At 39.5% G+C, this 15,684-nt stretch overlaps 2 protein-coding genes across 3 annotated transcripts in view; one reads left to right on the plus strand and one right to left on the minus strand.

Moving 5' to 3' along the window:
* LOC117083604 (collagen alpha-1(VIII) chain) overlaps positions 1-15,684 on the minus strand; it is a 554,637-nt gene that overhangs the window by 187,009 nt on the left and 351,944 nt on the right. The window contains exon 1 of one of the 2 annotated variants that reach the window (XM_033211495.1): positions 1,622-1,782. The exons of the other annotated variant lie outside the window; for it this stretch is intronic. The gene's annotated coding sequence lies outside the window, so the exon portion shown is untranslated. Of the gene's footprint in view, positions 1-1,621; positions 1,783-15,684 lie in introns of those variants that run through there. 2 annotated transcript variants of the gene reach the window in all.
* The window catches only part of FILIP1L (filamin A interacting protein 1 like), a 277,714-nt gene that overhangs the window by 112,997 nt on the left and 149,033 nt on the right, over positions 1-15,684 (plus strand). The gene's annotated exons all lie outside the window — the stretch shown is intronic.

Genomic DNA, 15,684 nt, shown 5'->3' on the forward strand with positions numbered 1-15,684 from the left:
CTTAATCGTTATTGTTCAATAAATAAACATATGCCTATGCTGTTGACTTTTAGCATCTGAAGGGCAAACGAACAACAGAGGCAGACACTAGATCAAGTATGAAGATCATAGATCAAGTATGAAGATGACCTTAAGAAAACTGTTAGTTTTCTTGCAAAAACTTCTTGAGTACACAAATCAAAGATACTTGTGAGGCACTGGAAAAAACACTGTACTTAGTGTCAAGGGACTGAGCTTCTAATTCCAATTCTGACACACATTAGTTAAGTCACTTATGCCATCTACAAAATGGATACAGAGAGTAACTGCTTCACAGGGTTCTTTTGAGATTCAAAAGAAAAAATGCTTGTGAATGCATCTATCATAGTCACTTGCACATGGTAGGCACTTGCTACAGGTTTATTCTATGTGAATCTGTTAAACTGAAGCTGAGAAGACAAAACAACCATGTAAGGGAAGAAAACACTGACAGTGCTGGGCATATGGCAGGTGCTATGTAAGTATTTACTGAACTACATTGAGACAGACATCAAGCTGGTTTGACTGAGTCAATATGTAACTTGCCAGTTCTAACATTCTTTTATTTTCTCCACATGGTCATTGGTACAAAGTCCACTTACAGCTTCATAAACATGGGCTTACAACAAAAGTGCTTCTAATCAGATTTGGCAGGAAAAGGAGAGAAACACAGGGTGAGGTAAGTGTGGGGCTACAGTGCTGAATAACAGGGATGGCAGTACCTCAGTATGTGAGTCACACAGACATCAAGCAGTACATAGCTAGAGATAATTCACAGGTAAATGCTGCACAATCTATTACGTCATCCCTCCTCTGCCCTTTCTTCATCAATCTTGTCGCCTGGACTCTGATGCAACCCAGCAAGAATGTCTGATTTGCAGACAGCAGAGAGAGCTTCAGAACACACACATACTCATCAGAGAAGGCAATATGAACCCAAACTGAAGTTCCTGCTATTTCCTTTTGTTTAAATCATGCTTTAGAGGGGAAGTCATAGGGGTGGGATGTATAACTAGAGATCAAGCCACCTGGTCTAAGGCCTAAGGGATTAGGCTTCATCATTTTGGACAAGTCACTCCAGGTCCACAGGCCCCATTTCCACATGTACAATTAGATGAGCTTCAAGGTCTTTTTCAGCTGTGTAATTTCATCATTAAAAATTCAGGTCAATCACACCCATATGATGGACAGATAATGCATTTGGTTTTAAAAGCTAGGCACAAAATCAGCTTTAGTTTTTCTCAGTTATCTAGGTCACTCAAATTTTAGGCTACTTCCATCCTACTCTGAATTAATACAAGTGTGTACCTATGTACAAATCTTGCAAAAGTAAGTAAGCAGTGGCAGGCAGAAACTGGTGGTTCTAGACAATGTGAATATTCACACCTGAGATTATAGAGATACTCCAGTCTAAGCCACAGAAGCTTAAAAGCAAATGTGTATCATGGGATATAATGTGTTAAGACCTATCTTCTGTATGGACAATGTTTTGAACAAGAAGAAGTTTTGAAGGTACAAAAAATTGATAATAATTCATAACTTAAAAGAGATGCTCTGACCCTAACTCTAAACCAAAATCATGATCAGTCTGTGCATGACTTACCCAGCAGCTTTTGAGTACAACACTATCAGCTCCAAAGAAAGAATTCATTAGAGATACAGGCCTGTACAGGAAGTGGTCAGTCCCAGTGAGCTTTGGGCATGTTTTCTACTTGCAGTGGCACCGCACCTTTCCAGACACACATCACCGGCAGATTTGTGATAGAATCTCCAGAGAGGGGCATTTCCAACAAAGCTTCAGAATTGGGGGGGGGGAAATGGACAAGCCCACTGGAGATGAAAACCAAATATCTCGTTGTGCTTCCCTCATAGCTGACACCGCGTAGGGTCCCCGACCTTCCATGCTGAGCAGCTCAGCGGAGGGTAAGTTGCCCCACCACACCTGGTGCAGCATTCAACAAGACACCCAGCCCTGTAATTATTCAGCCAAATGATTTATGAGGTTTGGCAGCAAAGACACGACAGACTGGTTTAAATTCAAAGGATCCAACCTACAGGTATTTTGAAAACCTTGGCCACATCTGCAATGTGTACTGCTTCTTTTGGGAGGGGAAAGAAGAGAAAGGGAGAAGATGTGACCTGCCTGACAGGAAGACAAGACCCAACTAGATGGAACATGTCTCCCTACTCCCTTCCCACCCTGTCATTTAACAATGTTCTGGCTGACTTTCTCCCTACGAAAAGCAATCAGATCCAGAGTTTTAAAGATGTAAAATCCCAGAACCACCAATACATTCTCATACACTGGGCTCAGTTGGTTTGTTCTGATTGGTTATTGATGGTATAATCTTTTTGATCAACTAGAGCAGTGGTCAGCCAACTTTTTCCCTAAAAAGTCAGATAGTAATATTTCAGATTTTGAGTAGCTAGCTCTGTCGCAGCTACTCACCTCTGACATTGCATCACAGAAGCAGTGATAGATAATATGTAAATGAAGGAGTATAGCTATGTCCCAATAAAACTTTATTTACAAAAACAGATTAAGGGTCTGATTTGATCTGCTGGCCACAGTATACTATCAAATAGGTGAATTGAGATAAAGTGAGAGGGTATGGCTAGTACTACCAAATTTATCACCACTTAACCCTATTTAAATCTAAGTCAATTCTGGAAGGATGGCTAACCTCTAAAATGACTAAACCTCTAAAATGACTAAACTGCATTAATAAGTAGGCACAATAAGATATTTTTGGGAAGAGAGTGTGTGTGTGTTTGTGAAATATAGAATAATTCAAAGGGAACTGAACAGTTTTAAAAAGTCTATCACCCAGTAACTAGGCTATCTTATGGAAAACATAGCTGGTATTAAATCAAGGAGCTACTCTTACAAGTGTCTTGCCATAGGGTGTGACTACACATTTATATACAACATAGTTACTGAGTAACACATTTGTTAAAGTGTTCAATTATTTGTAAACCAACCTGTATGTTATTTGTGTACACGTTTCAATATGCTTCAAACGATAAACACCAAACCGTAAACAGTGGTTACTCCTGGGGAACGGGGGTTAGAGTGCTTATTAATTTTTTTTAAGAGACAGAGTCTTGCGCTATCGCCCAGGTTGGAATGCAATAGCACAATCATAGCTCACTGTGGCCTTGAACTCCTGGGCCTAAGCAATCCTCCTGCCTTGGCCTCCTAAAGTGCTGGAATTACAGTCATAAGCTACTGTGTCTGGTCAGAATTTTCACTTTTAGGAGTATTGTCTGAATTTTCATTTCCCATCAAATTTTCACCTGTTTTTACTCTTTCTTCCAGCTCCTTCTCCCCTTCCTTGATTTGGCCTAGCAGCAGTCACACATATTACTAGATCTACAGCTGACAATATTCACGCAACAGCAGCTGCCAATAAATATACGATACTCCTCACTTACCAGGAGGGATGCATAACAAACAAGAAAACAAATAAATACACAAGTTATTTTCAGGTTGTAGTAAATACTTTGAGGGACAAGGTGATAGAGGAGCCCCCTCTGGATGACTTTCTTCCTACAAAAAGCAAGGTCACCGGACAATATTACTGAGGAGGTGATCATTAGATAGAGACCTGAAGGATCAGAAGAAGGCAGGAAGAAATTTTTGTGGAACAAATTCCAGGCTAATTGTAAAGTTTTCTGGTCTTGACTCTAGGCCAGTGTTTCCAGTCCTGATTATACATTAGAATCAACTTGGGCACTCCAAAAAATAGAGATGCCTGGGCCCCACTGCAAGCAAATAATACTCTGGAGGTGAAGTCTGGTATTTCTTTTCTTTTTGTTTTTAAGCCAGGACTGAGAATCACTGTTCTAGAGTCTAGAGATATCTTTCTATCAACACAAACAGAGGCCCACAGTCTAATATGGAGGGAAATGGACTATGTGTGAAACTGAACTATTAAATTTCAGCATGGCATTTTTTTCTTTTTTAATATAGCAGATTAACTGGATGTACTGTGATGAAGCCCTGAGGACTCTTCCCCTTGCCATTGAGCAAGAGACCATGAGATACAACCCAGAGCTTTTAATTGGGACCTTTTGCCTGAACCTCTGGCAAATCATAAAGCAATGAACCATCAAGTGACAGACTTCTTTGATGTGTTTAGCAAAGGGCTGATTGAAAGGCCTACACCCTGAGATCCTCTCTAAAAGATTCCAGACTAACAGATTAAAGACTCACTGAACCACAAGAAGAAGTTCCCAAGGCAAAGATTTAGCCTATACAGTGTAAGGATATATATGTTCCCATATTCATGCACCTCCCCTACCCAACTCTAAATAAAGTCTATTGATAATCTTCTAAACAATTTTAGGCAGTTGTTGCAATTTCCTTCCATCCACTCATCCACCTATCCATCCATCCAACATATGACTACTATTGCACACTTACTCTATACTTACAACTATGATGCAGGGAATATACACACCTTCCATTCCAGTGGGAGAGAAACACAGTAATAATCACAAAAGAATGCGATATGTGCTATGAGACAGTGCCTCTCTTTTTCCTCCCTGCCACAGTGAGAGTTTATCACACTTTCTAAAATTTGCTTAAATATGCTTCCTCACCTAGAGATCCTTAAAAAATAAAGACTGCTTTACTCAATATCTTCAAAACTACATACAATTCATGGCATAAAACTGGCATTCAACAACTGTAAATTGAATCAGTAACTGAGATATATATGGTGGATATAGGTAAACAGTACAAGTGCCTATGGGAGGCACAGAAGGCTTCATAGAGTAGCAATGTTGAAGCTAAGTCTTGAAGAATAACCCAAAAATCTTGTGGTAGAGGTTTTTTCTCTGGGTGTGTGCTTGAACTTTATGCCAAAGGAAGTGGAGAACTACTGAAAGTTTCTAGTTGGGGGAAGAGATTAGGTTACAGTTTAAGAACTGTGGCAGAGCGCCGTGGCTCACGTCTGTAATCCCAGCACTTTGGGAGGCCGAGGCAGGCGGATCACGAGGTCAGGAGATCGTGACCATCATGGCTAACACGGTGAAACCCCGTCTCTACTAAAAATACAAAACCAAAAAATTAGCTGGGGCGCGGTGGCATGTGCCTGTAGTCCCAGCTACTGGGGAGGCTAAGGCGGGAGAATGGCGTGAACTCAGGAGGTGGAGCTTGCAGTGAGCCGAGATCGCGCCACTGCACTCCAGCATGGGCAACAGAGCCAGACTCTGTCTCAAAAAAAAAAAAAAAAAAGATTCATCTCTTTGGAAGCACTGTGGAAAGTGAATGTGAGTGTGGGGAAAAGTAAGCTAGGACATGTAGACTAAGATACTGCAGCTGCTAGCAAAGATGGACTCAGAGTTCATTTATTCTTCTTGGACTTACTTCTCCTATGCTCAGATCCCCTCCTTTACGGTCACTGTGACAGAAATTATTCTGTCCTGTTCCATTATGCATATTGTTAAGATGACAAATCTTTTGTGAAACAAGGTGGAGACATATACATACCAGTCAATGAGAAACAGCGGGAGAGGGAGAGAGAAGTTTTAGCTTTCTGCAAGAATGACAGGAGGGGCCATTAGCCAAACCATAGACTACTGCAGGAGAGGGCTGCTTAGGCAGAAGATAATGAGTTCAATTTAGGCATTCAAGAGGAGCTTGTTAGGAATCAGCTGGAAATAATGAATAGAGCTCAGAAAATGTGAAACACAAGTTTAGGAACTGGAGACATATATGTCATTGATGAGGCTAGTGGTGTGCCCTTAAACTAGCACTCAGAAAAAATGAATAAATACATAACTAAGGCTCTAATATACAGCTTTTGTTGATTTCCATGGTGTAAATACTCCCACCTTGGTCAGTTTCAAGCTACTGACACAAGGACCATTGAAGAAATAGTTGAGAAGAGATATGCACAACTGGTTTTTAGGAGCTGGCTCCAACACACTGCTGACTGAAGCCAAGAGTGAACAAAATTATCCAGCAACAAAATGAAAAGTAAAGAGAATTGGGAATAAAATCCAGGGAGTATGGACATTTAAGAGATGGAAAGAAGGTAAGCCAGCAAAGGGAACTTGAGAAACAACAGTCATAAGAATAGAGAAAAAACAGAAACAAAAGGGGTCATGGAAGCCTACAAAGAATTAATTTCAAGATGGATAAACTGGCCTCTGGTGTTAAATGCTGTTGAAAGGTGGAATGAGATAAATTAAAGTAGAAAAGTGTCCATGAGTGACTATGAGGATGTTGGAGGTAACCTTTGTGATGGCGATGGACTTCCATCCATTCACCCACCCACCCACCCATCCATCCATCCATCCATCTAACATACAACTACTATTGCACACTTTCTCTATACTTACAATTATGATGCAGGGAATATACATGCCTCCCATTCCAGTGGGAGAGAAACACAGTAATAATCACAAAATAATGTGGAGTGGTGGGAGGCCAAGCATGGGTGAGGAATGAATGGGCAGTGGACAGGGAACAGATCCCACTGGGGGAATGAAAGGGAAGATACAGGGAAATGGCGAGAGGGGAAATTGAATGGAGGCAGAGGGGTGTTGAGGGAGCTCCCATCTCACCTATCCTTGTCAAAGTGGGAAATCTGAGCATGTTTTTAGATGGAGGGGGAGAAGGTGAAGAGAAAAGGGGAGGCTGAAGATACATAGCATAGAGGGCCCACTTACAGATGTCTGTTCTAGAGGAAATCAGCAGTCATGGAATTAAGATGGATTACAGATGAAGTAAATTCACCCTAGGAAGGAGAAGGAACTCTTCTTTCTCTGGAAATGGGACACCAAGTGGTTATTAGAAAGACTAAGTTTTGAGTTTTGTCTTTCTTTAATTAGCTCCAATATACCTGCATTTTTCTCCTACAAAAGTGGCACAACCCACAAGTCCTACTTCCCTTGGTAACTGTGTTTGGTAAAAATCTAATCTCAAAAATGTACATTCTTTGAGTACTTATACATAGTTTACCCCACTCAAAGAATGTGTTGGTATACAAACATTTAAACATGCAAAATGGGTTGCTACACCAAACATTTAAACTCACTCTACTTAAAGATGTTTCCAATGGGCTACCCTGTAGTTAGAAAACATTCCAAGAAAGACACTTTCAGATCTAAATTAGGGATATTTAGGATAGATTTATCCTTTACAAATAGTTACTAATTTAGAGAACTAAGTATTAGGTTGGTGCAAAAGTACTTGCAATTTTTGCCATTAATAACTTTTCAGATGGTAACAGATCTTGCTGAGATTAAAAACTTTTTCAGAAGGCCGGGCGCGGTGGCTCAAGCCTGTAATCCCAGCACTTTGGGAGGCCCAGGCGGGTGGATCACGAGGTCAGGAGATCAAGACCATCCTGGCTAACACGGTGAAACCCCGTCTCTATTAAAAAAATACAAAAATAAAATAAAATAAAATAAAAAAATTAGGCGGGCGAGGTGGCGGGCGCCTGTAGTCCCAGCTACTTGGGAGGCTGAGGCAGGAGAATGGCGTGAACCCAGGAGGCAGAGCTTGCAGTGAGCCGAGATAGCGCCACTGCACTCCAGCCTGGGCGACAGAGTGAGACTCCATCTCAAAAAACAAAAAAGCAACAATAAAAAACCTCTCTCAGTAGTACACTATGATTCTGAATTTCCACACCAGTTAACTGGTTTTAACTCACAAGTTAAACTAAACACCAGTTAACTTGTGTTTCCACAAGTTTTCCATACCAGTTAACTGGTTTTAGCTCTATGCTCTAGCAAGAACCTGAAATGACTCTTTTGGATAATTTTATTCAATTTGACCTTGATTCTTGATGTAGAAATCCTGAGCCTGTATTTGTAAAGCAGATTATCTTCAAAATGTATTATACTTTAGTCTACATTTTATTAAGGTTTGTGTAATAAGACAGTGACTTATGAGTTAAATTGCCAGATATTTGGTATTTGAGGGAAATCAAAACTCGATTACTTCATGCTATTCTTATTTTATCTTTTCATAATATTATTTATTTTCATAGCTCTGTGTACAAAGTTTTAAACTACTAATAAATCTGCTCAATTATTCACTTCAGAGGAAGTGACAGTATGGATCACTGAAATATTCTTTTTACATTTTTCTGGGAGCACTTTTGTTGGTTTCTCTGCTATCCTCCCCACCCCACCCCCAGAATCTATCGTGAATATTACTGGTGAGTCAGGCTCTGGCAAAATTGAAAAAGCTTCCTACGTATTCTAATGTGTAGCCAAGATTGAGAACCAGTGGTGTATCAGAAAGAACAATGGACTTGGAAGACTTAGGCTCAAAATCTGGATTTGTCACTTAATGGTGACATGTGACTCATTTTCTCAAAAATACAGTTGTGAGGATTAAAAAGATAACATGCAGCCATTTCCTCTAGGTTTTCTAGTTTGTGAGCATATAGTTGTTCATAATAGTCTCTGGTGATCTTTTATATTTCTTGGTATCAGTTGTAAAAAATGCCTCCTTTTATCATTTGATTTTTATTTGGACTTTCTTCTTGGTTAGTCTAGCAAGCAGTTTATCAATTTTGTTTATCCTTTCAAAGAACCAACTTTTCATTTTGTCCATCTTTGTATTGTTTTTCTTGTTTCTGTTCCATTTAGTTCTGCTCTGATCTTTGTTGTTTCTTTTCTTCTGCTAACTTTGGGTTTGGTTTATTCCTTTTCTAGTATCTTGAGGTGTGATGTTAGGTTGTTAATTTCAGATCTTTTATTTTATTGATGTATGCATTTAATGCTATAAACTTTCCACTTAGCACTGCTTGTGATATATCCCATAGGTTAAAGCATGTTGTGTTTTCATTTTCATTTGTCTCGAAAAAATGTTAAATTTCCATTGTAATTTCTTCATTGACCCAGTGATATGGTTTGGCTGTGTCCCCACCCAAATCTCACCTTGAATTGTACTCCCATAATTCCCATGTGTTGTGGGAGGGACCCAGTGGGAGATAATTTGAATCATGGGGACAGTTCTCCCCATACTGTTCTCACAGTAGTGAATAAGTCTCACAAGATCTGATGGTTTTATCAGGGGTTTCTGCTTTTGCATCTTCCTCATTTTCTCTTGCCACCCCCATGTAAGAAGCACCTTTTACCTCCTGCCATGATTCTGAGGCCTCCCTGGACATGTGGAAGTGTAAGTCCAATTAAACCTCTTTTTCTTCCCAGTCTTGGGTATATCTTTATCAGCAGCATGAAAACTGACTAATACAGTCAATTGGTATCAATAGAGTGGAGTATTGCTGAAAAGATACCCAAAAATGGGGAAGTGGCTTTGGAACTGGGTAACAGGCAGAGGTTGGAACAGTTTGGAGGGCTCAGAAAAAGACAGGAAAATGTGGGAAAGTTGGAACTTCTTAGAGACTTGCTGAATGGCTTTGGCCAAAGGCCTGTGAGTGATATGGACAATAAGGTCCAGGCTGAGGTAGTCTCAGATGGAAATGAGGAATTTGTTGGTAACTGGAGCAAAGGTGACTCTTGTTATGTTTTAGCAAAGATATTGGTGGCATTTTGCCCTGCCCTAGAGATGTGTGGAACTTTGAACTTGAGAGAGATAATTTAGGGTATCTGGTGGAAGAAATTTCTAAGCAGCAAAGCATTCAAGAGGTGACTTGGGTGCTGTTATAGGCATTCAGTTTTACAAGGGAAGCAGAGCATAAAATTTTGGAAATTTTGCAGCCTGACAATGTGATAGAAAATAAGAACCCATTTTCTGAGAAGAAATTCAAGCTGGCTGCAGAAATTTACATAAGTAACGAGGAGCCGAATGTCAATCCCCAAGACAATGGGGAAAATGTCTCAAGGGCATGTCAGAGGTCTTCACACAAGCCCTTCCCCTCAACAGCCCAGGCCTAGGAGAAAATGGTTTCCTGGGCTGGGTCCAGGATCCCCATGCTGTGTATGGCCCAGGGACTTGGTGCCCTGTGTCCCAGCCACTCTGGCCATGGCTGAAAGGGACCAACGTAGACCTTGGGCCGTGGCTTCAGAGGGTACAAGACCTATGCCTTTGCAGCTTCCACGTAGTGTTGAGTCTGTGAGTGCACAGAAGTCAAGAATTGGGGTTTGGGAACCTCTGCCTAGATGTCAGAAGATGTATGGAAATGCCTGGATGTCCAGGGAGAAGTTTGCTGCAGGGGAAGGGCGCTCATAGAGAACCTCTGCTAGGACAGTGTGGAAGGGAAATGTGCGGTTGGAGCCCCCAGAGTCCCTACTTGGGCATTGCCTAGTGGAGCTGTGAGAAGAGGGCCACCATCCTCCAGATCCCAGAATGGAAGATCCACCCACAGCTTGCACCATGTTCCTGGAAAAGTGGCAGACACTCAAGGCCAGCCCGTGAAAGCAGCTGGGAGGGAGGCTGTACCCTGCAAAGCCACAGGGGTGGAGCTGCCCAAGACCATGGGAACCCACCTCTTTTATCAGTGTGACCTGGATGTGAGACCTGCGGTTAAAGGAGATCATTTTGGAGCTCTAAAATTTGACTGCCCCACTGAATTTCAGACTTGCATGGGCCCTGTAGCCCCTTTGTTTTGGCCAAATTCTCCCATTTGGAACAGCTCTATTTACCCAATACCTGTACTCCCATTGTATCTAGGAAGTAACTAGCTTGCTTTTGATTATACTGGCTCAAAGATGGAAGAGACTTGCCTTGTCTCAGATAAGACTTTGGACTGTGGACTTTCAGGTTAATGCTGAGATGAGTTAAGACTTTGGGGGACTGTTGGGAAGGTGTGATTGGTTTTCAAATGTGAGGACATGAGATCTGGAGGTGCCAGGGGTGGAATGATATGGTTTGGCTGTGTCCCCACCCAAATCTCATCTTGAATTGTATTCCCATAATTCCCATGTGTTGTGGGAGGGACGCAGTGGGAGATAATTTGAATCATGAGCGCAGTTTCTCCCATACTGTTCTCATGGCAGTGAATAAGTCTCACGAGATGTGATGGTTTTATCAGGGGTTTTGCTTTTGCATCTTCCTCATTTTCTCTTGCCACCCCCATGTAAAAAGTGCCTTTTGCCTCCCACCATGATTCTGAGGCCTCCCCAGCCACTTGGAACTGTAAGTCCAATCACACCTGTTTTTCTTTCCAGTCTCAGGTATGTCTTTATCAGCAGTGTGAAATGGACTGATACATCCAGTGATTGTTCAGGAACGTGCTGTTTAATTTCCATGTATTTGTATAGGTTCCAAAGTTCCTCTTGTATTGATTTCTAGCCTTTTTCCACTGTGTTCTGAGGAGATATTTGATATAATTTTGATTTTTAAAAATTTGCTAAGACTTGTTTTGTGGCCTAACGTGTGATCAACCTCAGAGAATTTTCTATTTGCTGATGAAAATAATATATATTCTGTAGTTATTGGGAAGAATGTTGTTGCAAATGTCTATTAAGTTCATTTGATTTAAAGTCCAATTTAAGTCCAATATTTCTTTGTTAATTTGCTCACTTGATGATCTGTCTAGTGCTGTGAGTGGGAAAATAAAGTCCGCTACTATTATTGTATTGCCATCTATCTCTTTCTTTAAGTCTAGTAATCTTTGTTTTCTGAATCTGAATGCTGGAAACACAAAACCTACTGAGACTGAGCCAGGAAGAAATAGTACTCCTGAACAGACCAATAATAAGTAGCAACATTGAATCAGTAATAATAAATCTCCCCCAAAAAACAACAACAAAAAGCACAAGATCAAATGGATTCACAGCTGAATTCTACCAAATACACAAAGAGCAAAATCCAATACTCCTGAAACTGTCCAAAAAATCAAGGTGGAAGGAATTATCCCTAACTTATTCTATGAGGCCAGTATCACCCTGATGCCAAAATCAGACAAGGACACACACTGAAAACTATAAACCAATATCCCTGATTAACATAGACACAAAAATCACCAACAAAATATTAGTAAATCAAATCAAACAATACATCAGAAAGATAATATATCACGATCAGGTAGGATTTATCCCAGGGATGCAAGGATGGTTCAACACACATAAATCAATAAACACGATATGTCACATCAACAGAATTAAGGACAAAAACCATATTATCTCAATAGATGCAGAAAAAGCATTTGAAAAACTTGGCATCCCTTTATGATAAAAATCCTCAACAAACTAGGCATAGAAGGAACATACATTAACATAATAAAGACCATATATGACAAACCCACACCCAATATCATACTTAATGAGGAAAAGTTGAAAGCATTCCCTCTAAGAACTGGAACAAGACAAGGATGCCCACTTTTACCACCCTTATTCAACATAGTATCAAAGTCCTCATCAGAGCAGTCAGGTAAGAGAAAGAAATAAGAGGCATTCAAATTGGAACAAGAGGAAGATAAATTTTTCCTGTTAGCTGCTGATACGATCTTATATTTAGAAAACCCTAGACTCCACCAAAAAACTCTTAGATTTAACAAATGAACTAGTAAAGTTTCAAGCTACAAAACTGAAATAAGTTGTAGATGATATAAACAAATGGAAAAACATTCCATGCTCATGGATTGAAGAATCAATATTATTAAAATGACTACATTGCCCAAAGCAGTCTATAGATTCAATGTAATCTCTATCAGATCACCAATGTCATTTTTCACCAAAGTAGAAAAAAAATCCTAAAATTTACATGGAACCCAAAAAGAGCTCAAATAGCCAAAGAAATCCTAAGCAAAAACAACAAAGCTGGAGGTATCACATTACCTTACTCAAATTACACAAGACTATAGTAACCAAAATAACATGGCAATGGTATGAAACAGTTATACAGATCAATGGAACAGAAAAGAGAGCCCAGAAATAAGGCCACATACCTACAACCAAGTGATCTTTGACAAGGTCAACAAAAATATACATTGGGAAATGACAACCTGTTCAATAAATGGTGCTGGGAAAATTGGATAGTCACATGCAAAAGAATGACACTGGGTTCATACTTCTTACCATATACAAAAATTAACCCAAGATGGATTAAAGATCTAAATGTAAGATCTGAAACCATAAAAATCTTAGAACAAAACCTAAGAAAAACTCTTGTAGACATTGGCCTGGGCAAATAATTTATGACCAAGTCCTCAAAAGCAAATGCAACAAAAACAAAACTGAAAATTGGATTTAATTAAACTAAAAAGCTTGTATACACCAAAAGAAACAATCAACAAAGTAAATAGACCATCTATAGAATGGGAAAAAATATCTGCAAACTATGCATCTGACAAAGGGCTAATATCCAGAATCTACAAGAAACAAGAAAAAACCAAATAACCCCATTTAAAAGTAGGCAAAAAACATGGACATTTTTCAAAAGAAGACATACAAGCAGCCAACAAACATGAAAAAAGTCTCAACATTACTAATTATCAGAGAAATGCAAATTAAAACCATAATGAGATACTCCCTTATATCAGTCAGAATGGCTATTATCAAAAAGTCAAAAAACAACAGATGTTGGCAAAGATGTAGAAAAAAGGAAACACTTACATACTGTTGATGGGAATGTAAATTAGTATAACCTGCAGGGGCACACTTCACAAATAGGTATATCGGCCATTTGAAATGGTCATACACTTCTAATGAGAACATTCTCTCCTTAAAGAAGAATAGGCTGCTTATTTGTAAATTAGTGGGCATTTTCTACTGCAAATTGAATGAGAATGGGCATATTTCCTGTTATAGTCCATTATGGGGGGAGATGGGAAGAAATTTTTTGGTCTTATATCAGGACTGATCCCCAGTGACATTTGTCCTTCTGGGAACTCACGGACCAGATTATGGGTATCTTTGTAATTGGAGGATATTTATGGAGCACCTGTATTTTTCTTTAATTCCCAAAAGTCTCTGCCTTTTATTTCCAACCAAAGTTTAAGCTACTTGAGGGAAGGGGCAGACTTTATGCTTTTTTCATTTGCTCTCTGCATAGATGGAGTCAGCAAATATTTATCTGTTGGAGAAAACATAAAGGGAAATTAAATGTTTGCTTCTTCCACCTTCTTTATGGAATTCCAGAAAGGTTTTTTTTTTTTTTTTTTTTTTTTTTTTTACAAATACAGGTAATTTTTTTTCTTACATTTCTTTTTTCCTCCCGTGGGCACCTGATAGGAAATGGGTTTTCAACTCTCGCTGCATATCAGAATTATACCAGGAGGCTTTGGAATGATACTGATGCCAGATATCATCTCTAAGATTCTGATTTAATTGGTTTTAAGTGAAGCACAAGAACTGGTATTATTTAAAGGCTCTCCAGTAATTCTAACTGTGGTCATGACTGAAAACCACCATTGGAACACATAACAGATATTCATTTAATACACATTTGTTAGTTTGACTTTAAGTTGAGAGGAGGTGTAATCAGGGCTGGGGGCTGAACATGTAGTGTTCATTTTGTTATGTCCTCAGCACTCAGCAAGTGCCCAAGGGCATAAGGCTCTCAATGTAAGCTGTGAATAGATAGACGAATGGATCAACATTAAGTTCTCTGATGGCTGGGTGCCATGGTGCAGTTGGCAATTTGTGGCTTCTGGTTCAAGTCCTGATATAGAAACAGAATATCTATCTCTTTGTCTATCTTTGCCTCTCTCTCCTCTTTTGACTACCCTCTCTACCACCCAATGACAATTCTGTTAGGACTAGCCTTTCTGTTTTGTTCATTATTTTATTTCTAGATGATTTAGATTTAGGCAATATCTGGCATACAATAGCTGCTGGGTAAATGTAAGTTTAATATATTTCTCTTTCTCAAACAAACAGAGGCAAACAGAATTGCAAAAATAGTCATTTTATGGGATTTAAAGGCTCATACTTGTTAATATTACAGTCAGAAATAAACCACTGGCATTGTTGCTTTTGGTGGGTATAATTCTGTCTTGCACTCTTAAGCACGTACCAGGTGTTTTGGAACTAAGGAAAGAATTACTCCAGTTTTAAAATCCACTTGAAATCTTAACATTGACTACCTTTTTCAGTAATGAGATTTTATGAAACTGATCTAAGTAAAAATTTATTTCTATTTTCCTTTATATCAAATCAATGTCTAACTTTTTTTTTTTTTTTTTTTGAGACGCAGTCTCGCTCTATCACCCAGGCTGGAGTGCAGTGGCGCGATCTCAGCTCACTGCAAGCTCCGCCTCCCGGGTTCCCGCCATTCTCCTGCCTCAGCCTCCCGAGTAGCTGGGACTACAGGCGCTGCCACCACACCCGGCTAATTTTTTGTATTTTCAGTAAAGACGGGTTTTCACCGTGTTAGCCAGGATGGTCTCAATCTCCTGACCTTGTGATCCACCCCCTCGGCCTCCCAAAGTGCTGGGATTACAGGCGTGAGCCACCACGCCCGGCCCAATGTCTAACTTTTAATATTAACATGTCAATAACATATTAGCATACTAAATAGGATTACCTTAGGTATTTGTTCCTTAGGTATTTTTCTGCAAATATATATATATATATATATAATATAATATATACTATATATAAAGATACTAAATTGAGTATTTTGAAAAAATAGCTTTGAATGTAATGCTTCCACTATCTGAAAATGTTTCAAAATAAAGGCAGAGTAGCTTGCAAGAGCAGGGAAACTGCAGGAACAGGAGAACTAAGACAGCAATGTCATAGTTCCAATAAGGAAATGGAGTCAAGGGTTTGAGTCAACTGAGGAAAACATCC

The sequence above is a fragment of the Trachypithecus francoisi genome, unplaced genomic scaffold (assembly GCF_009764315.1).
Source record: "Trachypithecus francoisi isolate TF-2019V2 unplaced genomic scaffold, Tfra_2.0 Lachesis_group0, whole genome shotgun sequence".
NCBI classification, from domain to species: Eukaryota; Metazoa; Chordata; class Mammalia; order Primates; family Cercopithecidae; genus Trachypithecus; species Trachypithecus francoisi.